The sequence below is a fragment of the Triturus cristatus genome, chromosome 5_1 (genome assembly GCF_964204655.1).
Source record: "Triturus cristatus chromosome 5_1, aTriCri1.1, whole genome shotgun sequence".
Lineage (NCBI taxonomy): Eukaryota > Metazoa > Chordata > Amphibia > Caudata > Salamandridae > Triturus > Triturus cristatus.
In genome coordinates this window covers 279,602,603-279,629,148 of record NC_140587.1, presented here as the reverse complement: position 1 = coordinate 279,629,148, position 26,546 = coordinate 279,602,603, and positions in this window count along the sequence as shown.

Here is a 26,546-nt window from a genome sequence, read left to right as displayed (position 1 = left end):
AGACAAAGCTGCTGGCTGTGTTGCACCTGTTGGCCCCTGGCACCCCCCAACCAACACCCGCCAGAGTTAGAGAAGTCTTACAGCCAGCTACATCCAAGTCCCTCACACCTGTCCTGGACCATCAGCCTGGTACCCCAGTCCCTATACGTCCAACACAATGCACAGGATCTGCTGGAGACCAAGCAGGTACCATACGCCATAGCTGGATGCCAGCATGTGTTGGGGGCAATCCACAGCACACATGTCATACCTGTGCCCCCTGGTGACACAGCACACAATCACCCCAACAGAAAGCACAGGTCTCACATCAAAGTGCAGGCAACATCCAAACACCGTGGAATCCCTACCAACGTCGTCGTCAAATACACAGCCAGTGTGCATGATTCCTTCATCCTCCGACAGTCCATCATCAACCAGCCCCACCAGGATTGCACCAAGGAAATGCACAACCCCTTGGCAAGTTCCAAATGAATACCCAACACACCTCAACTCCACAACCATGCGACACACAACTCTAGCAATGCACACGTCACAAAATCACATACAACATGCAAAACAACATGCCCACCCACCAGACACGGCAGAACAGCTCACAATGGTAACCTGGGCAAGCCGTGAACATGAGCCATCAACGGCATGGCACCTCAGCCACACAATAGAGGAATGTGGGGAGAGGTGGGAACCAGGCATGTGTGAAGGAGGCAGGAGAACCATGATTGGGAACGTACACAATTCCAAGAGTGGCGGCGATGTGCTGGACAGACCGCAGTATGCAGAACACACCCATATCCATGGCGACATACACCCCTGGTGTATGGAGTTCAGTGGACAGTGGATGCAACCATGTCACCCCAGCAAGTGGGGGAGTTCGCGGAAATGTTGCCTGTTACGCACCCCCGTAAGCGTGAGCAGAGTGGGATGGCCCGGCGTACGCCAGGCCAGCGTAGGGGTGTGAATAAAAAGCACATAGCCCTGGGCGTGGACCTCCTCCGTAATGCCCAACGTCTCTGCTAGGGTGGCACATCTCACCCCGCCACGAGGCCGACGCCATCCTCATGAGCGGATTTGCCAGCGATCCTGTGCACCTGCTGTACCCCGGCCCGCTGGGCCCCGAACCTGTCAGTTGCTCCCCTGCGCAGCCAGGCCACACTGATCACCTGCCGACATTGGCGTGTGTCAAGGAGGGCCCACCATTTGCCGGCGAAAGCTCCAAGCCCGAGGCCCGGGTCCTTAGCAGCCTCCTCAGACCATTACGGCCTCCACGACACAGGCCCGATTAGTCCTTTCTCGTTGACGTACTCTACTGCTGCCTCTGGCCTACACTACGGACAAGTAGGTCACACATTTGGAACTGAGTCTTGATCATACATTGTCCTTGTACGCACAACAATGAAGATTCTACTTCACTGTACTCCCTACAATCAGGTGGCAGCAACCATGTGCATAGCATCCCAACGACAATTGGCTGTGGGCCCTTGCCTCCTGCTGCCTCCTGCCCACGCTGCGGGCGAGTAGGTCAAACATTTGGGACTGAGTCTTGATCATACATTATCCGAGTACGCACATTAACGAAGAGTTCATTTCACTGTACTCCCTTTGATGTGGTGATGAGTATGTGCCTGGCCTCCCAACCACACATGTCTGTGGGCCCTTGATGACTACGCGGTCGTCCTACACTACGGTCCAGCAGACCTCACGTCAATCCACTCCAGTATGTACCAGGCAGGACACGTCATCGTCGCTGACTGAACACCCGCTCGGCTCTGGTACTTTTGCCTCAGTCAACCACACATCACCCTAAATGTCATCTCAACGTCATGTGTTAGAGTACCAGGAGGGGCTTGCTGAAACGCGTCTGGCCCTTGCTGACCGCTGCCTCCGGCCTACACTGCAATCGAGTAGGTCACACACAATTGTGAATTCAGCCTTGATTTATTTATGGGAGACTTGATGTCATTGTACAGGCCTCATCGCAGACTGCATCCCCTTTCAGCCCCGGTGCCACTAAGTCTGTTCCCCGAGACCCATGGACACTTTCTGGTTGGACTTTGGTGGTGACTGAGTCCATGGACTTGGGGTTGTCATCGCCATCATGTCGGTGATACTGACTTTGTGGCGAAAAACGATGCCGTGACATTCCACTCCTCCATTTGCTGCTTCCGGACAGTTTCCACCCTCTGCATCATGCCCTGGAGTACAGCTTCCACTGTCCCTCACAACCCTCCGCAACATACACCTCGGACATTGATGAGGACACGCTCAGGTCGCATGGCCCATATGACTGCACCGCAAGTCACCGTCCCATGGCTGGGTGCCTGTGCCGGCCGCAGTGCATCCGGGGCCACTAACTCTGTGCTGGTTAGGTCCGGGTCACATTCTTCTGAGATGGCCTCTGAGGCGATGGCCTTGGGTTCATCAACGCAATGTGACAGTGGCCCTGCGCTGTCCGCATCCTCCGAACTCAACTGCGGCCCACCAGGGCTCACACATCAAATCGAGTCCTGACGGGCCTGGACGTCGCATCACCGCAGGAGGCACACAACACCACCGCAAGGACCACCTCCAATCCCCATCTGCCAGAGTCGAAACGGTGGTCCTGACAGACTTACGGAGTTGCTCACACCTTTCGTGGATGCCATCATCGGCCTGATACCCTGCTCAGCACTCCAGGTGCCACTGACTCAGTGCACCGCAAGCCATCGTCTGTTACTGATTGGGGTTGTGCTGTGGAGAGGTTGCGCAGCAATGTAATCTCAAGCAGTGTGGGAGACCTGGGACGTTGATGAGGATGATGATGCCGGTCTAACACACCCCACTGCATCTGCATCAGGAATATCTCTAAGGGACACAATCCGAGACTTTTTCTTCACATGAGTGCACTCATCTCTAGTGCCCCGACTACAGTGAACTGCAAATCACGGACACTTCTGTTTGCATGTTGGGTGTCCTCTGGACTTTCTCCGGCTACCTCCATGTTGCTCAGCAGTTGACTCTGTTATGCAGGTGTTTTCAGTTTCCATTGCACTGGTGTCCACTGTGCAAGTGGTTGCCAGTACCAAGCATTCCGTGCGTGCTGGCTTACTCTCATCCCACACACATCCAGCACAGGCGTCACTGTACATGTGGCCCTGCCAATAAAGGGGCCGGGTGCATGTGCCCATAGCCAGTTCAACATGGTATCTGTGTGTGTCCCTGTGGTCTTGTTGTATGCATGAGGGCCCTGGGCTTTACGACATTGCATTGTGCTGTGTGCAGCGGACGCAGACATATCACCGCAGGCAGAGGGTTAGAGCTTGGACATGTAGCTTTGTCATCACCCACTCAATTCATAAGGGGAGTGGCCTGGGCCATCGTACGCAGAGCCAACGTGGGTGTGTGACTGCTATTTGCGTAACCCCGGTCGTGGTTCTGTAGTGTGAATGTGCATCTGTATGTGTCTATGGTAGTGTGGGTCTCCTTTGTGGGGTGTAGGTGGTCCCTGAAGGGTAATAGACACCCACATATGTGATCTAGTTTGCCTTCCATGGGTTCGGACCCCACCCACACCTGTTCGGCCACCTCCTTTTCTCGTGCTGACACATGACATTGGGGTGCCATGGGTGGATGGGTGAAGTTCGTGAGCCAGCTGTGCTTGCGCGTGCTTCCTGCTGTGTGGTCTGTTGCAGGGTCTGTGTTCTCCTCTGAGTAGCTTGGCTGCCCAGGTCCTAGTGGTGGGTTGCGTGGGGTGCCCATGGCCTGTTGTAGGGCATCAGTGTCGAAGGTGTGGTGGTCCTCTCTGGCATCACAGATGTGTTGTCTTCTGTGCTGTGCTAGAGGTGTCGTGTGCCCCTCTGCATTGTGAAGGGGAGATGCATGTTGACAATGTGTTGACATGTATGTTGGCGCATTGTTCTGGTTTACATGCAGACTGTTTGACAATGTACATTGTGACTGTGTGAGAGGTGCTGAGTACTGCTGCGGGACAGTGTACATTTGGACTACATGACGGATGTGAGGTTGTACACGTACTTTTCCCTTGCACAGTTTCCTGCTCTGTCAGATGTAAGAGGCATGTTTCTGTGCGTGTGCGGAGCCTGTTGCGTCCTCTGTTCTGCAGTGTCGGCTTTGCACATTGTACCACGTTGTAGTCAATGTGGGTGTGCTGTGATTGCTATGTGTGTGTGCTGCAGTGTGCCAAGGGGATGAGGGACATGATCCAGGGTAATTGTGGGTGTGCAGTGTGCTACACATCATTGTGCATGTGTGCCATTGCGCCCATCTCTCCCCATCCCCCCAGTCCCTGTTCGTTACTCACCCTGTTGATGTTGTGTCCTGTCCTCTCAGGCCGTGTCCGTACACCCTACTCCTTGCACCATCTCCACACTGATGACTGTGGCCTAGCTTTCCTCCAGCTCCTCCTGTGGCGCAGGACTGCCACCTCCTGTCGCCGTTGCAGCCTTCCTGTTTGCGGAGGGTTTGTGCCTGATTTAGGTTGTCACATCATGCCAGCGCCTCTTGGCCTCCTTGATTGGCCTCCTCGGCACTCCAACTGCATTCCAGGTGGTCTACTTGTGGGTCAGTTGATGGTAGTGTTGTGTCACCTCCATGACGCTGATCTGGTTTTGCTGTGGACTTCATTCCGTCTTCCTCTCCCGCTTCTCCTCAGCCAACCCCGTCCCCGTTGTTCCTTGCTGGTGGTCTGTGGGTGTTGTGGGGTTCGCGTTGGCCTTTGTGCTGGGTCACGGTGCATCCATGGTGCTGCGCACTTTGGATTGTTTCTGGTGTGTTTTTCTTGTTCTGCTTTTATAGTGCATTTTCCGGCCAGACGTGTCCGATTTGCAGGCCTGTGGCTATTTATCGCTACTTTTTGTTTCGCACTTGGCCTCATCGCAGCTTATTTTGCATTCGCGTTTTGCATTTTTGCAGCGTGGCGTTGATTTTAACGCGGCCATTTGGCGAGTTATCTGGTGACTATCGCAGGGTACCGCCGTGTTGTGAATACTTGGTTAACACGGTGTAAATTTCCCGCGATAGGTTGCGTTAAGTAACTTTTGCGATGGTTATCACACATTCTTGAGAATATGCCCCTGTATATTTTGCATTGCATTTTACTGTGGTTGCTAGAGTTAATATTTGTGATATTTAATCATTATTTTCACTTTAATTTTATTAGGTAATTTTTACATTTCAATATTATCTAGTGTTGCATGTTTATTTTAAATTTAAGATTGATTTGTAAAATATTCTGAAAATAATACTAATAAATAAATAACTTGTTGACTTTTTTTTAATTTGTACCAGGTGTTTTTTATGAATGGAGTTATTTAGTGTAAGGTTTTGCTATGGAGTTTAGGTATGGTAGGCCTTCATTTTTAGCAAAGAGTTTGCCTTTGCATTGTAACATGTTGTGCATTTGTTTGGTTTGTTATGAAACTGTAGGGTTTAGTTGTGCCATGGATTGTTCCATTTTTAGTTCTTTATAATTTTGTTCCTTTAAAAAAAAAATCTTTATAATTTTGTTCCTTTTTCAAAGTTTTGAGAAATTAGTATAAGGCAGTAAGGCTCTATCCTAAAGACCCTTGGATGGAATTCAGCCCCTCCTTCCACTGCATTGTGGTTTTTGCTTTTTGTGCCATGGTACTGTCATAAACTTTCCACTATGGTATATGATACTTTGGTTTGCTTTGCGACCTTAATGCTGCAATCTGCCAATCCAAATGTCTTCAAAGTAGTCCATAAGAAGGGTTCAGTGTTGTTCATGTCTCTAGTAGTCAGGTGTTTCTATTCTTATCTTGTAATTTTTTCCTACTTCATTTCCAGGCTATGGCAGTTAGCTATTCTTTTTAATTTTATGCATAAATTCTTAATTTGTGGAGTAATCTGCAATTAATGTCCATGTTTGCAGGTGTCTCCAGACACTCTGATTAAGCTTATTGTAACACCACTGAATGGTTGAATGTGGGTATATTTTCAAAATGGGTGAAATCATTGCTTACTCGGGGTCCATATTTTTTTGTGCATTGTAGTTGTTGCTTTTGAATTTCATTCTAATAGTTCTTGATATGTTACACATTGTTTGGCAGACGTACACAGGCTAAAAGCATGTTGGTGTTTTGGTGCTCTCCATGGATTGTCTAGAGTTGCATAAATGGTGGAAGGCACAATTTAAATGTGCCATCCGTAATCCACGGGCTGCTCTAGGTAAATTGTAGAAGATTATTGTTAGTAGCATATATAATTATTATCCTCTCGGTACCATTGCCCTATAAAAGGAAAGTGTAATTTGTGTGTGTAAAAATTAAATTTTCAGAGATATTAATTTCAGTTCTAGTTCTGGCTATGAGCTTTTTTAAATTAATAATTTCAAGGAGCTGGGTGTTTGTAGAATTTGGAACCTTTGGTATTATATTGGTTGAAATTGTGCCAGTATGCTCTTGTGAGCACTTGTGGGTTTCCATGAGGTATTGCACTACAATTCCTAGTTTAATGTCTGTAAGGTTGGGGGGATGAATATGAAGCCTAACATTGTCAACAATTTCATTTCTTGTGTTTGCCCTCCAATAGTGTGCATTTAATATAATATTTTGTAATTTTGCAGTGCGTTTGCTTACAACTTTGTTTGCTGGTAGTATATCCCAGGTGGTTTAATAATAATGCTTTTTCCGTGATTTTGTTTATGAGGCTCTGTGAAACATTTTATCTGTGGGTTATACAATATTACATTAATTATACATTAATCATAACTGTATATTGTACTAGGTAAATATACATATCTATACACTTGAATTAATTTTTTTACATTTATGGATATGGTTTAGATATTTTGGTGCTTTTTTAAAAATGCTAATTTATTCTTTAATATAGATTTTTTTTGCCACGGTTGTTTCTTTTTAAATGTTGAAAAAAGTAGTATTAGTTTTATGTGGTTAATCATTAATTTAGCTTTATTTTTGAAGGCATTTTGATTTTAGTTTAAGAAGGGAATTTGCAAGTTAAGCATTTAATAATTATTTACATTTTGGATTTTTTTTATTTACTTATATTTCAGGAACATGAAAAGAAATAGATATATTAATTAGTTAGCAATTTTAAGCATTTATTTTATTTTATTTAATTTAGGTTAAGTTTAATGTATTTAATTTACTTTCATGTAAGTCGTTTGTTTTCTTGGAGTTCTCCTTTTCTTTTGGTGTCTCTTAGTGATCGGCAGCCTTCTAGTTTCTTGAAGTGCCCGGGTTTTTCTGAATTAGTTTATTTACATTTTTTAATGAAATACAGCATTGCTTTAGGTTAACTGTTTTAACCCCTTCGCCGCGGCGGGATTTCCGCCGCGGCGCTGGGGGGGGGGGTTTGGGGGCACTGCGGTGGCACCGTGCTCATGACGGAACCACTCCATCATGAGTCACGGTTGAGCTGTGCTCATGACGGAGTGGTTCCTTCATGACTCCGCCCACGGCGCTAATCGCCCGCACAGGCGGAGAATTAGCGCCGCGTGGGCGGAGCGGCCGCCAATGGCCGCAGCATGACGGAACCACTCCGTCATGAGCACACGGCACCCGTGGCTCATGACGGAGTGGTTCCGTCATGAGCAGGGAAGGGGTTAAACTTTAATGTTATTGGTTGGTTTATTTACTTTTAGATTTTTTTAACTTATCTGGTTAATTAGTTAATAAGTTAAATGGTGTTGTTGGTAGTGTTGTATAAATGTTTTATAATAAGCTTCTAAATATTTTACTTTCACGTAGAGAAGCGGAATCTCAAGTAATTCTAACAAAGTGGATAGAGAAGCTGTGGGACTACAATAAGGATGCAGAGTTACACATGCATTTGTTATAAGAACTATAATTAAATAGTTTGGCATTATATATAGACATTGAAAACTCATAAATAGGACGATTACACATTAAAATACTCAGGCTCCTTATCTAGGCACCACGAACAGCCATGGTTCATCAGGATACAATATATTGCATACAAATGTTTTCTGCGGTTGATCGCAGTTGTCTGTGTGGACCGTTATTCGTTCGAGATTAACATCGGCCCCTCACCTTTAATATAATAATAAATAAATAAAAAGGCCCTAGAGGATGGGGTCTCCAGGGCCCTATAAGACTGGAGGGGGGCTGCATGGTCCCCTCACCTTTTAACTTATATGTAAGTCATTAAGGAATGTTGTCCACAGTGCCTTAAGAGGCTCAGGAAGGGGGTCCACATAGGTCCCTCACCTTTAATGAAAATCGGCTCTGGGGTACGCAGGGCCAGGCCCTATGGCCAACCTCTTCCGCACACGGCCAAAGTCTGTGTGGAGTTGGCAGTCTTTGGGGGGGGTTTGCCACAGGGCCTGGTCAAAGGCCAGGCCCTGTGGCCAAACCCCACCGCTCATGGCCAAAGGATGTGCGCAGTGTGGAGTTGCCTGCATGGGGCGGTTGGCCGCAGGGTCTGTCACCAAGCCACCACTGCACACAGCTGAAGGCTGTGCACAGTGCGGGGAGTTTGCCTGTAGGGCAGAGGGTTGTATTTACTCAGGTATGGTAATTAAATATTACTTTATGTTAAAATAAAACCTAGAAATTCACTGAAAATGAACAAGGGTTATAGTTAGGTGAATATGTCAATAACAACATTAATGTTTTGAAATAAAAACCACAGAAATTCACAAGTTATAGTTAGCAGAGCAGAGCTAACTATGACTATAACTGGTGCCCCGCCATGAGCTGCTTGTGACCTCACATACTACATCACTCATGACATGTTCTATAACATCATCTATGGCATCGCTGATGACATCTCAAATGACATCAATGATGAAATCACTCCTCTCAATTCACTTACTAATCTTCTAACAGTTGCTTGTGACTGGATGGCTGCAAATGTTTAAAACTTATTCCTTCCAAAACTGAACTCATCCTTACCAGGACTCTCGTGACATCGTGACATTTGGAGCCCTAGGAGTTGGGAAGATGGTATGGAAACCACCACCACCTCCTTCCTAGGCTGTCTGTAACTTGGACATCATTGTCTACTCAGACTGCTCTCTTGAGCGGTAGATCTCTCAAGTACCTTCTTTTGGCATATTAAACTGCTAAAGAAAACTCTGCAGTACATTAGCATGGATTTCCACACTCCTGTTGTTATGGTAATACAATCTCACTTTGATAACAGCTACTCAAGTTACCTCAGCCTTCCAAAAAATCTCCTAAGAAGACTTCAACTTATACTGAACATGGAAACACGTTTGGGCAGTGGGTCTAGACGCCATAATGATATTTCTGCCATCCTTGCACGTATGGTAGGAAATAGTCCTGTATTAAAGTCATCATTCACCATGTAATCCATGGCTCTGCTCCACCTTTCTTGACCACCAAAGTTGACCTGTACATGTCTCGACACGATGTGCACTCTGTAGGACAATTTCTGCTTGACATCTCAAAGGGTCAAGACTACAGGCCGAATTTAGATGTTGCCGGACGGGCTACTCCATTACAATGGTGACGGATATCTCCTCTAACTAAATAAAAATCCCATAGAATATAATGGGATTTACATTTCGGTGGACAGGATAGCTGTCACCTTTGTGACGGTGTGGTCCATCCGCCAAGATCTAAATCAGGCCCTCTCTCTGTTGTGACCAGGCCTTCTCCATGGCCCTGTCAAGAGAATGGCACACACTTCCACTTGAGCTTTGCTCACAGTCATTCCATCTGGTCTTTTGAAAGAAACTGAAAACATTGCTTTTTATATGCCAGTAAGTTAATAAACCTGTGTTTGGTCTTATTTTAGCTCCATCGCTGGTGTTGTATCATCTACAGCACCAAGAAGCCCCAGTGTCTGTGTTATATATAAATAACATTTAACCTACATATGCAGGTGAGCTTTATATCTCATTTTAAAAATACTAGATTTTAGATATGGAAACGAAATTTTCAGCTGCAGACTAGCATCACAATACGTCAGGAGTGCAGTGTTTTGTTCTGCAGTTACTGCTGGTATTGCTTGTATTATACAGTAAGTGGGCAGCCGTCCTTCCCACATCTCCAAACTACAGAAAACTGATGCTGGCCTCTGAAATCACCTAAGCTTCCCTGATCTAGTGCAGCTTTGCAGGTTTTATGGAGACCCTGGGGTACATGCAGGCCACTGACATGGTCTCACAGGCCAGGAGACCACCGCTGCCACAATCGCCCTCATCGAAATTAGCTCTGGATGGCCTCTCCTTTTACTGCTTTTGTTGCTTGTCAGATTTATTTCAAGTAGGTAACCTTATGTACAGTGATGGGTTTGTAATTAACCTAATTCTCTCAGAAATAGAAAGCAAATATTGTAGATGGAGATAAGATCCCGGTTAGCTTAAAATTTTCAGTGGGTGGAAATTTCAAAGTATAACACATATCCGGCTGTGCCTGCAGCAGCAAGAGAGGATAACACAGCGAGTCTTCCTGTATCCTAAGAAGTACGCCCCATACTAAGAGTGTCATTAAGAGTTCTAGGAGCTAACATGCGAGTAGGTAGAGCAACACTAGACAAGTTGTAGATGAACACTAAATTTCATTTTAGAAGAGCTGGTGTTCCCATTTTACAGACACGTTCATCCTAGAAAGGCCCTGAACCCTCATGAACTGAGCAGCAACATCCCTTTCTTGGGTAGCAAAGCTCTTTGCCTTTACACTGCGGCTACCGGCTTGGCCCATGCCAGCATGCTTATTTAGAATTAGACAAATTGGCACCAGGAGGACACGTATAATCCTGTTTAGGTGACCTCCAATAATGTGGAGAGATCAAACAAACCCTGCTCTGGAGAATGTCTAAGGCTGTCAAAGGCTATAACAGGAATGTTTTACACGATCTGCTTTGCTTAAATTAAATGTTTATGTAAATTGCACTGAGGCCTGCATCCCTGTGACACCATGTACACACAGTTGCTACCTATGTGTATAGTTAACAGACACCACGGGTCTGCTTTATATGACATGTTGTTTCATTCAGATGAATATGTTACTCAGAAAAGACCAGAACCCACAAACAGTGAGCTATGACGGGCCAAATTTCCACTTGCTAGTTTGGCGCTCGTAGGCATACTTCTTCCCACTATGTCAATATTTATTCGAGTTGGGACGCTCAATGTGTAATGTCACTGTGTCTGAACTAATACTCAAACGTTTGCATGTTCATATTTAAAGGATGCCCTATGTAGATGCAAAATGTATGTTAGATAAACTGATACACAAAAATCTCCATTAATACAGAACCAAACCAACATAATGGTGCCTATTCCCAAACTGCATTTTAGTGGTGCTACAGTAGAGCTGCTAAAGTACAGCAAAATGCTACTCACAAACCTACAAGCTTAAAAATATCCACCTCTGCCTCCTCTATATCTGTTCTACGGGGAGATCGTCTCAGGTACATGTTTACTACTTAGTAGCAAATCCGGGAGGCAGCGGGCGGATTGGCTGCAAAAAGAGGCATACTACTACTACATGGAAGGGTTTAGGAAGGAGTAAGGAGTGGTTTAGCGACGGTTAGGAAGAGGTTTATAGAAGGACATGCATCCACCCACCCACCCAAAAAGGAGTAAGCCCATTGCTAATCACAACATGAACGTCTAAAGTTACGTAAAGTCTGGGGGTTGGTAGTTGATGGTGGGAGTGTGAGCAGAGTGTGGGACACTGTGAAGAATGAGATAGTCTATTTTTTTTTTTATTTATAATTTTTATTCAGCAAAAGCAGATTTCATTATTATTACATGAAAACAAATCCTTTTACAATACAAATACAAAACTGAGACAAATTCATTGCAATTTTTGAATATAACTTTCAATCAAAGCCAACCTGTTATTGGTGCCAATAGTTGCTCACCAAATAACTTTCTTCTATAGCTTTTCAATTTATATAGAGATATTTCCATTTTATACAAAGCAAGAATCCTAGCCCTCCATTTAGAAAATAGGGGTGGGTCCTGGCTCAACCACTGCGAAGTTATGCAAAGACGCATCACAGCCATACATAAAAATAAAAAGCCCTTTTGTGGTGCAAGCCGTTTGTTAGTTATTATGTCGAATTCGATGCCAAGCAATACCAATCCCACATTAAGGACCACCGGTATTGCCAAAGTAAAATTCAAAAAATGTTGTAAATCGTGCAGGAAGGGGGCTAGAGACGGACATAGAAAAAACATATGTGCGGCATCAGCTGCAATCGCACCACACCGGGGGCACCTATCCCCCCTTCCAGTCTTCCATTTAGCTATCTTAGCGGGAGTATAGTATAAGTCAAAAATCACCATATAATACTGACTCCTAAAACTCCCAGTCAACAGTATTGAATTAGCCATTTCCAGAGCTTCCTGTAGATCTATATTCGAAACCCCAAGCCTGTTTTTCCATTTTTGTTCCTGTATTAAAAGGTCGTCTTGCTGCCCCCGACTAGCTTCTTGATACATTAGCGCCAACTTACCCCTACGCATTATTACCTCGAGAATGGGTATTCCCTCAAGTGCCCTTTAAAATAGCTTTGTCTAGAAAGCTCCGCAACTTTAAATATTTGAAAAAGTCGCCCTTATCGAGATCAAATTTCTCCCTCAAAGTAGCATACGTCCTAATTTGGCTATACTCACAGAGATCCCCAATAGTCCTAATACCGGCAGCACACCACTTTCGCGCGACGGAATCCTGGAAAACTGTAGACAAAGTCCCTAGTAGACCAATCGGAGTATAACGATTAAAATCCCTTATCTTAAACAACGAACGTGTCTTTTTCCATACAGAAAACGCAGCCATCAAGATTTTAAACCTAGTTTTCTTATAGTAGCTCGGTTCTATAATCCTAACAAATAAATACCGAGCTTCTGGGCCCATAATTAGTTCATAAATGGAAGGAAAAGTGGCCGGATTCCAAGCAACCCTTTCTCCGGAAATCAAGACCCCAATGTGCTGAAGCAGTGACATATAATAATAAAGACGGAAATTAGGGATAGACCACCCCCCACGACTTCTAGATAGATAGAGCCATCTCAGGGCTCTTCTCGCCCTTTTATAGATCCATATAAACCGGGAGCACATCCTTTCTATTCTCAAAAATAAAGAGTTGGGAAACCATAACGGAATAGCTCGAAATAAATATAAAAATTTTGGGAAAATTAGCATTTTGATAACATTGCTTCTTCCATAGAGTGACAAATGCAAGTGGTCAAGTTTCTCCAAGGTTTAATTGGAAGCTATAACAATAGGATCAGCATTTAAGGCAGGGATGTCCTCTACTTTCGCAGAAAGTTTAATACCCAGATATACTGCCACATCAACTATTTTAACATCAGATGGGCGTCCCTTGGCTGAGTGTAAAATCTGGGTTTTGACTAAGTTCAATTTATAGCCTGAAATCCCTGCAAATTCCTTAGTCAAAATCTCGATTCTCTTTAAAGCACTAGCCACATCCCTTGTGAGGACTGCTAAGTCGTCAGCATATGCTAATACTTTAACATCATGTTGCTGGGGTTTAACTGGAACAATTAGTGCATCGTGTTCCAATTTAAAAATTAACGGCTCTATATATAGGGCAAAAAGAAAGGGTGAGCAAGGGCAACCCTGTCTGGTGCCCCTGAACACTCTGAGCTCCTCAGATTCCTCCCCTGAAACCCGAACTGTGGAAGCTGGTTTCCGATATAAGGCCTGGATAGCCTTCAGAAAATCAGGAGGGAATCCCTTCCATACAAGAGCCGACCACAAAAAATCCCAGGAGACCCTGTCGAATGCCTTCTCGGCATCCAAGAATGAGATAGTCTAGGTGTGATAGCTGTTTGCCATTTCATGAACATCTTTGAAAATGAGGGCATGACATTTCTACAGGTTCATAATCCATAGAGACTAATACAGGCTCTTGCACAAAGTAAAGTCATAGGTAAATGGTGGAAGGATAGACATTTTGCAGTTAAAGACTTTCTCCGGTGGCGGGATGTGTTGTGGGATATGAGAAAGAGAGGATAATGATGTCAATGGTAAATAATATCAATCAATCAATCAATCAATCAATCATTTATATCGTGCACTACTCACCCAGAAGGGTCTCAAGGCGCTTGGGGGAAGGGGTCTGCTACTGCTCGAACAGCCAGGTCTTGAGCTGTTTCCTGAAGGCGAGGTGGTCCTGGGTCAGCCGCAGGTGGATGGGCAGGGAGTTCCATGTCTTAGCCGCCAGGTAGGAGAAGGATCTTCTACCGGCGGTGGCTCTCTGGATGCGAGGAACGGCGGCGAGGGCGAGGTACGCGGATCGTAGCTGGCGGGTGGGCGTGTAGATGGTCAGGCGGTCGTTGAGGTACCTTGGGCCCAGGTCGTGGAGGGATTTGTGTGCGTGGGTGAGGAGTCTGAACGTGATCCTCTTGTCGACAGGGAGCCAGTGCAGGTCTCTCAGGTGGCCCGAGATGTGGCTGCGTCGGGGGACGTCCAGGATGAGTCGGGCCGAGGCGTTCTGGATACGCTGAAGTCTTTTCTGAAGCTTGGCTGTTGTTCCGGCGTAGAGGGTATTTCTGTAGTCCAGTCTGCTGGTGACGAGGGCCTGGGTGACAGTTTTCCTGGTTTCGGTCGGGATCCATTGGAAGATCTTGCGGAGCATGCGGAGGGTGTGGAAGCATGATGAGGAGACGGCGTTGACTTGTCTGGTCATCGATAGGGAGGAGTCCAGGATGAAGCCCAAGTTGCGTGCGTGGTCCGTTGGCTTGGGTGCGGTGCCTAGAGCCGGGGGCCACCAGGAGTCGTCCCATGCGGAGGGTGATGGTCCAAGGATGAGGACTTCTGTCTTGTCCGTGTTCAGTTTCAGGCGGCTGATGTTCATCCATTCGGCGACGTCTTTCATCCCTTCGTGTAGGCTGGCTTTGGCGATGTCGGGGTCTCTGGTGAGGGAGAGAGGATCAGCTGGGTGTTGTCGGCGTAGGAGAGGATGTTGAGGTTGTGTTGGCGTGCGATGGCAGCGAGGGGTTTCATGTAGACATTGAAGAGGGTGGGGCTGAGCGACGATCCTTGCGGGACGCCGCAGATGACTTCGGTGGCCTCAGAACGGAACGGAGGGAGGCGTACTCTCTGAGTTCTGCCGGCGAGGTATGAGGTGATCCATTCCAGAGCCTTCCCTTGGATGCCGGTGTCGTTGAGGCGTTGGACTAGGGTGCGGTGGCAGACAGTGTCAAATGCTGCGGATAGGTCTAGGAGAATGAGTGCCGCTGTTTCACCGTTGTCGAGCAGGGCCCGGATGTCGTCGTGGCTGCGATGAGGGCGGTCTCGGTGCTGTGGTTGGTTCTGAATCCGGATTGCGATGGGTCTAGGGATCCGTATGTCTCGAGGAAGGCGGCCAGTTGCTTGTTGACTACCTTCTCGATGACTTTGGCAGGGAAAGGAAGGAGCGAGATGGGGTGGAAGTTCTTGAGGTCGGTCGGGTCCGCTGTTGGTTTCTTCAGCAGTGCGCTGAGCTCGGCATGCTTCCAGCTTTCCGGGAAGGTGGCTGTGTCGAAGGAGGTGTTGATGATGTCTCGGAGGTGGGGTGCGATGGTGGAGGTTGCCTTGTTGAAGACATGGTGGGGGCACGGGTCGGTCGGAGATCCGGAGTGGGTGGTGTTCATCATGCGGGCCGTGTCTTCGGGGGTCACCTTGGCCCATGTCTGGAAGGTGGCGGCGGGGTGCGTAGGTTCGACCGATGGGTGCGGGGGTGGAGCGCCGAAACTGTTGTGGATGTCGGCAATCTTGCGGTGGAAGTACGAGGCGAGGGAGTCGCAGAGGTCCTGTGAAGGAGTGATGTCGTCGTTGCCGGTGCTGGGGTTGGAGAACTCCTTGACGATGTTGAAGAGCTCCTTGCTGTCATGGGCGTTGTTGTCTAGTCGTTCCTTCAGAGATTTCTTCTTGGTGGTGCGGATGAGCTGGTGATGTCTGCGGGTGGCGAGTTTGAGGGCGGTCATGTTGTCGGTGGTCTTGTCGAGGAGCCAGGCTTTCTCGAGGGTGCGGCAGGCCTTCTTGGAGTCCTTGAGTTCGTCGGTGAACCAGGGGGCCTTCTTGCTTCTGGGCCTGGTGAGTGGGTTCTTCAGTGGGGCGAGGTTGTCGGCGCAGGAGGTCAGCCACTGCGTGAGGTTGCGGGCTGCTGTGTTGGGGTCCGTTGTCCTGACAGGTGGGCTCTGGCCGAGGGAGGTGGCGAGCTGGTCGGCGGTGATCTTGCTCCAGTTTCTGTGGGGAACCTGCTTAGGGTGGTGGTGGATCGTGTTCTTTCTGAAGCTGAAGTGGACGCAGCTGTGGTCAGTCCAGTGAATATGGGAAATGGCAAGGAGTTGACTGCTGTCTATGATGGGAAAATATATTGTGAGTTTGTGACAAAGTTAGTTCAGGGTCATCAAGTGGAAAGTCTCAATGGGGTAGGAGATTATCATGGCCTAAACGTCAGGACGGGTGAATGGTTTGTGAATTTGTAAAGACAGCCAGGTCAGGATTACAAGTGGCATACTTCCATCCAAAGCGGTCACTCTGGATTTAATTGCACCCCTTTCTGCGGGACCATAACACCATAACTGTGGTGTCTTTTAATGGAAGAGTATAGGGGAAACAAAAAAAGGTTTATTTAACTGAAAAAACGAGTAAAAAAATCTTTAAGTTAAATATTATTGCAAATTATTCTATATATTTATTTTCAATGTAAAACAAATTCAAACAAATACTACAGTACTATTAACTTAATTTTAAATTAGTCTGCCCTGCTGGAGACCCAGGCTGTGCTGCCCATGATCCTGCTGCTGCGGTGAACCGCACCACTGTGAGAGATGCCCCGGCGTCCGAGGCGCCGGCGGCAACAAAGGCCGCACAGCCTACGCCCGAATACGCCTGCCTTGGAGTTGATGGGGCACTGGCGAGGTGGAAGGCAGGAGCGAAATCGAGCCCCCCCGAGTTGGAGACGGGGGGGGCACAAAGACCCTGCCCGAAACCCATTGGCCAGGCTAGCCCTGCAATCCCAATAGGCGCTGCCCAGCACATGGCGTGCGTGGTGCTGTAAGGCCACAGAATCCCTGCCGGGGCGCAGAGCCACACGGCTTAGGACTTGGAGTGGCCACTTACGGGAAGCGAGGCATTAGAGCTACCCCCTTAGGCCACGGATAACGGGGCACACTGATGCCCCATTGAAACCACACAAAGCCTGCCAGGAGGGCACTAGGACACCCCACAGTCCTTATCAATACTGCGACCCCGTGCACGCGTAACCACATGACCTAACTGTGGTGGACTGCCCTCACACTGGCACACACGTGTTGAGCATTGCCAGCATTCTGCACCCTGGTACCTCCTGCGATCAGTTTGTATCGGCTGGGGCCCCATTGAATGACGCGGTCCGTAATTCATAACACCAGGGATGCTGCAAGATCGCCTGGAGCCATCCGAGGGCAAGCTGCGAAGAGGCGGTCTGAATGGCTGCATGAATTGCTCCATAGGCTAGCACCAATGCCTTTACAGCCTGCAAAATACACACTGTGAAAGAGGTCACCTGCCTGCTTCGGTACTGAAGTTGCAGGAAGATCGGAGCAGATATCACCAGACCCACACTGCAACCAGCTCACTGCGTGGAGAACTCCCCCCCCCCACCTACCGCTACATGGTGCTGAGAGGCCATAAACGAGAGATGCATAGACAACCTTCTGAGGAAGCCCCGCATTGAGTAGGCACGGGGCCGAACACACACTTTAGGACTCCAGTGAACCAGAAACGCAAGTGCACCTTCCTGCCATTTACAACAGACGCTGTGTGGGGAGTTGGTAGGAAACCCGGAAGGCCGCGTGCGAAGAACCGACTCGCGACAGGCAATGACGATTACTGCCCTCACCCCACAAGCGTGGTAGCCTTCTTGGTGAGTGGGATAAGATGGGGGGAGGGGCCCAAGAGGTCCGCCAACTGCCAGACTGGACAAATATGCATACAATAAAGAACCGTCAGAGACATCACAGGTGGACGCTGCCCAGGCAGCCGCCCCTGCGACGGATAAGTCTGATGAGGTCACACTGAGAGATGTAATGGCCGCTCTGTCCAATCTTCCATCGACACGATTTTCACAGATATCTCCCTAATACGGGCAGACTTTTCGAAAATGACCGAACAACTGGTGGAGGTTGAAACTACAGCGGCTGCGCTATCCACGGACACGGCTACCCTGCAGCGACAAGTGCGACGCCTGGAAGCAGACAACAAACTAATCATGGCTAAACTGGACAATCAGTAAGGCCGCTCACGACGCAATAACGTGCGACTCGTTGGCATGCCGGAAAATACAGGTGGACCGTCCCTGGACCTCTTTGTAGAAAACCTAATTAAGAATCAATTGCAACCGCAGAGCTTATCCAGTTTCTTCTCTGTAGAGAGGGTGCATCCCGTACCAGGTGGCAGACCGCGTCCAGGGCCCCCCACCCACAGACCAATTTTGGCACGCATATTCAACTTTTGGGACCGCGACGCAATTCTGCAGGCGGTGAGAATAGCCCCCTCGATCTTGATCGACAACAGTTCTATCACACTCTACCCGGATTACACGGCTGCAGTCACAAAACAAAGACGTAACTTCCTAGAAGTGAAGAAAGAGTTACGCACCAGGGAACTTAAGTACTCGATGCTTTTCCCGGTAAAACTGAGAGTGGAAGCGCAGAGGAAAACCTGGTTTTTCACGACGCCAGAAGAGGCTCAGGAGTGGTTGGAGGGATGGCGCACAGCTGCAGGATCCAGGTCATCAAGGAAACATCAGCAACATTGTGTGACTGAATCACAACTGTCCAAGTCCAGAGAGCACAGTGAATCGGGAGGCTGACCATACTTTGATGAACAGACCCACAATCGATGCCACACTCCCTAACGCCGGCACCTGCCGATGGAGGGAGACCGCTGTCGCCATCATGAACCATTGAAAAGACAAGTTGTGTACTGCGAGAACTTAATGCAAGGGTTTGACTTATCCAAGCCAGGGGGGATGGGCGAACACTCCCTGCTGGTATGAATAGGCTATATATAGTGATGGCCTTAGCAGTATATACATTCCAGGGAGAGACTTTTGTGGGTCACCGGAAGACTCACCCCCCTTACAACAGTACAAGTTATGGGGTTAAAGCACTCTGCTCAGTTGGGGTGGCGGGCAGTTCTAGAACCGCCAGGCAGGGAGGCAGGGAGGCAGGGAGGGGGGAGGGGGTTGGAATACAGTTTACTGATTCATGTTTGTTTTTGCTGTTTCAGATCCACAAACTCTTAAAAGGTACTATATGCTCTGTAAGGTTGCTTTACATGTTGTGCAACATACTGCACTGGTTGACTACTACACTTGCACATGGCACACACTGCCACGACCTGACGAGATCTGTGCCCACTCGCTGACTCACAATACACCAGGCCACCCCCTGACTATCATATCTTGGAACGTCAACGGCCTCGGAAATAAGATAAAGAGAAGGCTGGTCCTCCAATATCTGAAATGCAAGGCCTCAGCGGTGGCACTGATTCAGGAGTCTCATTTGATAGGATTGGCCTGTAAAGCTTTACGAAGATGGGGCTTCAAGATGATGGCTCACTCTGCATTTACCTCTGGTTCCCGGGGGGTGGGAATACTGCTACATAAAAGCTTTCCTCTTATTGTCAAAGGATCATGGACTGATGATCAGGGCCATTTTGCAGCAATATCTTGTCAGTGGGAGGGGAGAATTTATAACTTGATTTCGGTTTACATCCCACCTGCACTCCACAAAACGACCTTCCCTGCCTTGGGTAAATTCTTGTTGAATCTCCCGCAGAGAGAACTGATCTTGGACGGCGATTTCAACGCCACGATGGACGCTTCCATTGATCATAACCCCCCCAGAAATCCTACCAGCATTAATCCTAAATTGAAGGAGTTTATAGACGCGCTAGGACTCGTTGATGTGTGGCACACCAGACACCCACTTGAACAACATTATACTTTCCAATCAGGAGCCCACAATAGTCTCTCGAGGATAGATTATATTTTCACACTCGCGGCTACTCTGGGCAGAGTCCTTGAGATACTGCACTTGCCCAGGGGCATATCGGACCACTCACCGGTTCAAATTACATACACATCACATATCCCGGGGAGACAAATCTTTCCACTCTACCCCGGATATCCTAAAATCCCCGTGATCGGTAAGGGACTTTTAAAAGCCACAGGGCAATATTTTATTGAGAATGAGCACTCCCGACCACCTTATGGGAGGCTTTCAAATCAGTGATACGTGGTCATGCAGTCTCGTTAATTTCCAGACATAGACAGGAGCAACGACAACACCTAGACACCCTGGAACAGGGAGTGTTCCGGGCCGAGACTGCCCACACTGCAAACACTAACGACACTACGGCACATGCTGTAACACTGGCCCACCAGGAATACAGGGCATATGCATGAGAGGCGGCCAAGACTCGAAGCACTGCAACACAACACACAATATACGAAATAGGGGACAAGACGGGCAGGCTTCTGGCTTTGTTGGTAAGATGGGAGACAGCCAACCGCTGGGTGCAACAACTAGACTTAGGAGATGGCACTGCTACTGCAGACCCACAATGAATAGTAGACACGCTTGCGGCCCACAATGAGAAAATCTATACACCCACAGCCACGGCTACCATAGACGAAAACCTGCCCTTTCTCCGCGATATTCGATTGCCTACATTGTCGCACACAGTGATGAAAGGCTGCTCTGACGTCTGACGAATTGGAGTTAGCGCCCGGCGCACTCCACACAGGGAAAGCAATGGGTCCCAACGGAATACCAGTAGAATTTTACAAAAAAGCAGCCACACCTATCCTGCCCCATCTGCTTAATATGTACAATGACAGTTTAGACAAAGGGGAATTGCCGAGAGATCAGCGATTAGCCACGATTGTAGCAATACACAAACAAGGTAAACCACCGCACGAATGCACATCAAACCGGCCGATATCCTTAATAAATGCTGAAGCTAATATATTGGCGAAAACATTAGCACTCCGCCTGCAACCACATCTTGCCACGTTGATACACCCGGATCAATCGGGCTTCATGCCGGGCCGTAACACAGCCCTCAACTTAAGGCACTTATGCGGAGTAATGGCCCGCATACCTACTATAAAAGAAGATGCAGTGATCCTCTCCTTAGACGTACGTATGGCGTTTGTCCTTGTCGAATGGCCATTTTTGTTCGCGGTCCTTCAGCGGATGGGTTTTGGCCCTAAGTTTTGTGCGTGGATTCAACTGTTATACATCAAACCCCTGTCACAGGTGGTGGCAAACAGGCGCATCTCAAGAGACTTTTCACTGGGTATGAGCACGAGGCAGGGTTGCCCCCTGTCGCCGCTCCTCTTTGCATTAATATTAGAGCCGCTGGCGGCATGGATAAGGCAGGATCCGATGATCCGTGGGATGAGGTGGGAAATGGGATGGGAGGACCGTACCTCGCTATATGCGGACGATGTACTGCTCTATATGATGTACCCGGCACGTTCCATTGTTAGTCTACTGGACATCTGTACCGCATACGGGAAGGTCTCCGGGTATATTATAAATTGGGCGAAGTCACTCCTATACATCCTCCATGGCCGCACCCCGAAGCTATCGCCGGGCTGTTAGCTGCAAATTGCAACCAGGGGATTCAAATATTTAGGGCTATACATCACACCCCAATCAGCGCATTTCATTGAGGAAAACCTCATGGAACCACTAACAAAGTTTCGCTGCGATGTGAAACATTGGCGGTCTTTACCGCTGACGTTACTGGGTAGAGCCGCTCTCTTTAAATTGTTGCCGTTACCTAGGTTCCTGTATGCCCTGTTAAACAGTCTATTCCCGGTTTCCCCCGCATACATTGACGCTGAAGTTACTGCTCTACTCTGGGATGGCAAGCCCGCACGAATAGTGATGCGTAAATTAGTTTGGAGCTGGTACGATGGAGGGATCGCTTTGCCTTACATAAAATTGTACTATTGGGCCTCACAACTAATGATTATAAATCATTGGCTACATGCATCGCAGGAAGAACCTGCTTTCCGAATGGACAGATATGTCCTTCCAACGGACCGCATTCTGAGAGCCCTATACACTAATACAAGAAAGAACACCCTCACGGGTACGACGGCGCATACGGTCAAAATATGGCATACCGCGCAGCGGGCACTGGGGTGGGACGGTACATTAATGCAGGCTACATCGCTCTGGGAAACCGGAAGGCTAGGTCAGCTACACAACACCAAGAGATTTAAACAGTGGGACCTCATCGGTATCTCCAAAATAGAAGTCCTTTGGGAGAAGGGGGAAGTCATTACCTTTGCTCATTTACGGGACACGTACGGCCTGGCACCTACTGAATTGTTCAGATATGCGCAGATCAGACACGCACTGATGAGCACCATCCCACCAGGCACGCAGCTAACGGAGGCCTCACCATTACAAGACAGACTCCTTACAGAGCACATGAGTAAAAAGGCCATTTCCCAAACTTATCGTAAACTAATAAACAACCAACCAGACCCCACTGAGACCCTACAGGAACACTGGCAGGCAGATGTAGGGGAGCTGGACGACTCAGACTGGCAGGAGGCATTAGAGTCTCCACGTGAGGTGGCGATCTCCTCTAAACTCAAACTCGTACAGCTGAGGGTCCTCCATCGTATATATTACAAATGCATTATAATACATAGATTGGGACGAGCGCCCGACCCCCTATGCTTACAGTAATGTGGTCTGCCAGGCACATTTTATCACATTATATGGCAATGCCCACAGATCGAACCGTACTGGGAAAAAGTTATGAGTCTGATCTCACGGGTGGGGGAGGCAGACGTCCCACCGGAACCAAAAAGATGCCTCCTCAATATCTGGGTGCCTACTGATTTGAACTTGAGAATGCAGGACTGGGCGGCGCTGGGGATGACAATTGCAAAACTTAATATAGCCTGGAACTGCGGTACGGGGATGCTCCCCACGTACCAACAATGGAGAAACGACATGGACAGTGCAATGGTGGCGGAAAGGATAGTCTATATGCACAGAGGATGCCCCAAGAAGTGGGCTAGAATATGGGGTAAATGGAATACATTTAGAGGAAACATATGTGAACCCCCACATCCAGAATCGATCTCAGATGTCAGTGAGTAATGGATGTATAAGGATAATATGTATGTTTTGCTATGCTGCGGTGCACTGTCTTGGAAATGATGTAATGTTTTTTGCTAAAGTATCAGCGACAAAGATCGATACTTTACTGTATAATGAGAGACAAGTACCTCGTAATATGTTCTGTAGGCGCTAAGCAAGTGGATTGCATTTGGTTATGGTTTAAAAAACTCAATAAAATATATATATTTTTTAAATCAATAAAAATCATTTACAAAAAAACGTAATTTTAAATTAAATCTTGAATTAATCTAACTATACTAAATGAAATAATTATTTTTCTGAAGCCTAAATTAAAAAAATAATTTCCTCTAAGTAATTGTTTATGCAATAATAATTATTAAAGTGATGTACAGAATTAATTAAAAGTAACTTAATTATATTTTAATAAAATGTAATGCCACATTTAATTTATACATTCACAAAAGGGTGCTAAATATTTTCATAATTAAATAATAAATATGTTTTACTTAAAAAAAAAAATTACATTAAATTACATTACATTTGATCCACTAGCTGCTGAAAAAAACCTGTCGGGGCGAGTGTCACCATCTGTGGGAATAGATTCTCATGTTTCTAATCACTGAAACTCGAACAAACTTAAAAAGGGGCACTCCCCCGATATTCTTGTACACAACTGAAATAGTTTCGAATTGGAGTTTCCATGTCCACACGACCATGAGCAACGAGTCTCTAACTATTGTCAGTAAACATGAACGGAATGACACATAACATTAAAAGGAAAGACGTTCTTTCTAATATAGCCACAAAATCCCCAGACGTAGCCCTAATACTAGTAACACCTCTCACAACTAGAGTCCAAAAACGAAAACAAGACTCAGTCGGTACGGTCATCAGTAGTAGTAGATAGGGAAGTCAGACAGACACCGCTGCAACATCCACACTACCACTATTTTCCAAAAATGCAGAGTGGCAACCTTATTCAATAAATGAATATTACTGTACACTATTCATAAAATGTGGACAGACCCAACCCTGCTCCTCCTAGGGTGAATCTGGTGCTGGGTTGCTTGTGTGTCAGTTCACGAAGGATCTGGATTGGCAGTTCTGGCTGGACTATTCCCCTGAGGAGCAGGATCAGGATTGGTTTGCATACGGCTGGGTCCAACCTGAGGTGGCAAAGTGAGCTAAAGAATGGCGGGTTAGGATGCTAACCAAAGCAACTGCCAACTGTTACACAAATTTCAAGTATTTCTTCCATCTCCTTTTGTGTGTTTTGAACACCCAGTATCCCCATACACCTAGAATGGTAATCTAAACTCTTCAGACTAGCCACATACAAGAAGATCACATTCAGGCTTAAGAGCTAAACCCGAATGTTTGATCATGTGTGGAGCCCGTAAAACCTAAGCGGCACTGGTTAGAAAATAAGGTACTATCTACAAATCAGTTCACACTGTACGTGTAGGAAGGCATGACATTCATAGGAAAATTGTTTGCATTAGAGAAAAGAAGAGTGAAACATAAATAATGTAGATATTTGAAATGTCTTAAGTCTTCCTTAGTTCAAGTTACTTAAGGGCCAATTCACAAATCTGTCTATGCATCTATGTGGAACTTAGGTCTTAAAATATGTGATTATGATAGGAAGTTCCACATCCTGATGCACAGCATCTAAAGTTGCTCATTTTATTACTGAAAAGTGTAGTTAGTGCCTGTCCACTGTTGTACATTTTGATAAAAAGTGCATTGCAGGGCACTAGCAAACTTACAAAATGTAGTGACCATCACAAACCCTTACATTTGTGAATATTCGAAGGCATTTTGTTGACAGTATTTATCTTTGGAAACATATGAAACTACTCTTTTGAAAGTAAGGAGTAACAGGCACATGCATCAAAAGAAAAACCGGCCGCAAACGGGCAGATTCTCAGAATCTGCCCCTTTGCGACCGGTATTTTTGCATTTGGGATGCATCATCCCAAATGCAAAAATCGCAATTTAAGTAATCTCTAAATTGCGATTACTTAAATTGCGATTGCATTTAAGGAATCTCAAATTAAGATTCCTTAAATGCAGTGCATTAAAGTAAAAAAATTTGCGATTTGGCTAATAGGGGGCTCAAATTACCATGAAGTTGAACTTCATGGTAATTAGCAAAACCGTTGAAAAATGCACTTATGTGTATTATTCAAAGTTTCATGTTGAGCACACACATGCCCTTAGGGCATGTGTGTGCGCAATATATGTGCACAGATCAATTTCAGAGGTGCAACAGGGTGTCCTTTTGACACCTTTGCACCCTGAAATTGTATGCGCAATTTGCGAGGATCTATTGGTACTCGCAAATTGCAATTGCAATTTCCTATTCATTCCTATGGGCCTATAGGCCCATAGGAATGAATGGGAAGCTATTCCTTATTTGCGACTCGCAATTTGTGTGTCGCAAATAAGGAATGTGTAGGAATCGCTATTATTATAGCGATTCCTACATGCATAGGATTTTGCGAGTCCTTAATTGCGAATCCTTAATATTCGCAATTAAGGACTCGCAAAATCCGAGCTTGATGCATGTGCCAGTATGTGCTTTAAATGGGCAAGAAAGGGAAGGAAACACTCTATATTTCTTTGAAGTTTAGGTGTTGGGATTTTTTCAATGGGAAAAATATTCTCCCTTTTGGAAAAAAATTATATAAGAGTTACATGTAGAAATGTATATCTGTGTGATTTACTCACAGGTGGGATATCCGCATAGTATATGTTTCCTGATGTGAGTACTTTAAATCTATGACTGCAGTAGATTTCCAGGAGTACTTGTGAGATCCTTTGTCGATTACGAAAAAGTTGTAATATTCCAAATGTAAGAGCAAAACTTCACGGCTTGATTGCCAACTTTTGACATACCGTTTTTTGTAAACAGTACCCTAAATGAGAAAGATACATATGAGTAAAATTTATAAAGAAATCAGAAATCTTTATTGTGCCAGCCTGTCAAAGGCATACCATACAATGTGCAATGCCAGAAGGGTCCGCTCATAATTAAGAGACGGTCAAATATAAAGTGATAGTACTTGATTGTTTAGTCATCTTAAAAAGTGCTAATATTCATGATAAATACATTGACGACAACTGGCCGAAGTCTCATCTAGTTGATTATAAAAAAGGCCACAATTAAAATGCTGTAAGGAGAAATCATCCAGAGAATGGCATTTAAGGACTCAGTGCTACTAAATATTTTATAATTTTTCTCACGTTGGATCTAAGAGAATTTTGAGTTACTAATAAAGCGCTCTCAAGGAAGCCAAATTTCCTACCGGAAACAAATACCAACAACTACGTTGTGAGATATAAGCAATGCAATCACATGAACAGGTAGGCAAAACTTTTGTCAAAGACCCTGGATTTCATAATTAACAATGTCTATGAAATGCTCTTGTTGCGCGCCAAACCACATATA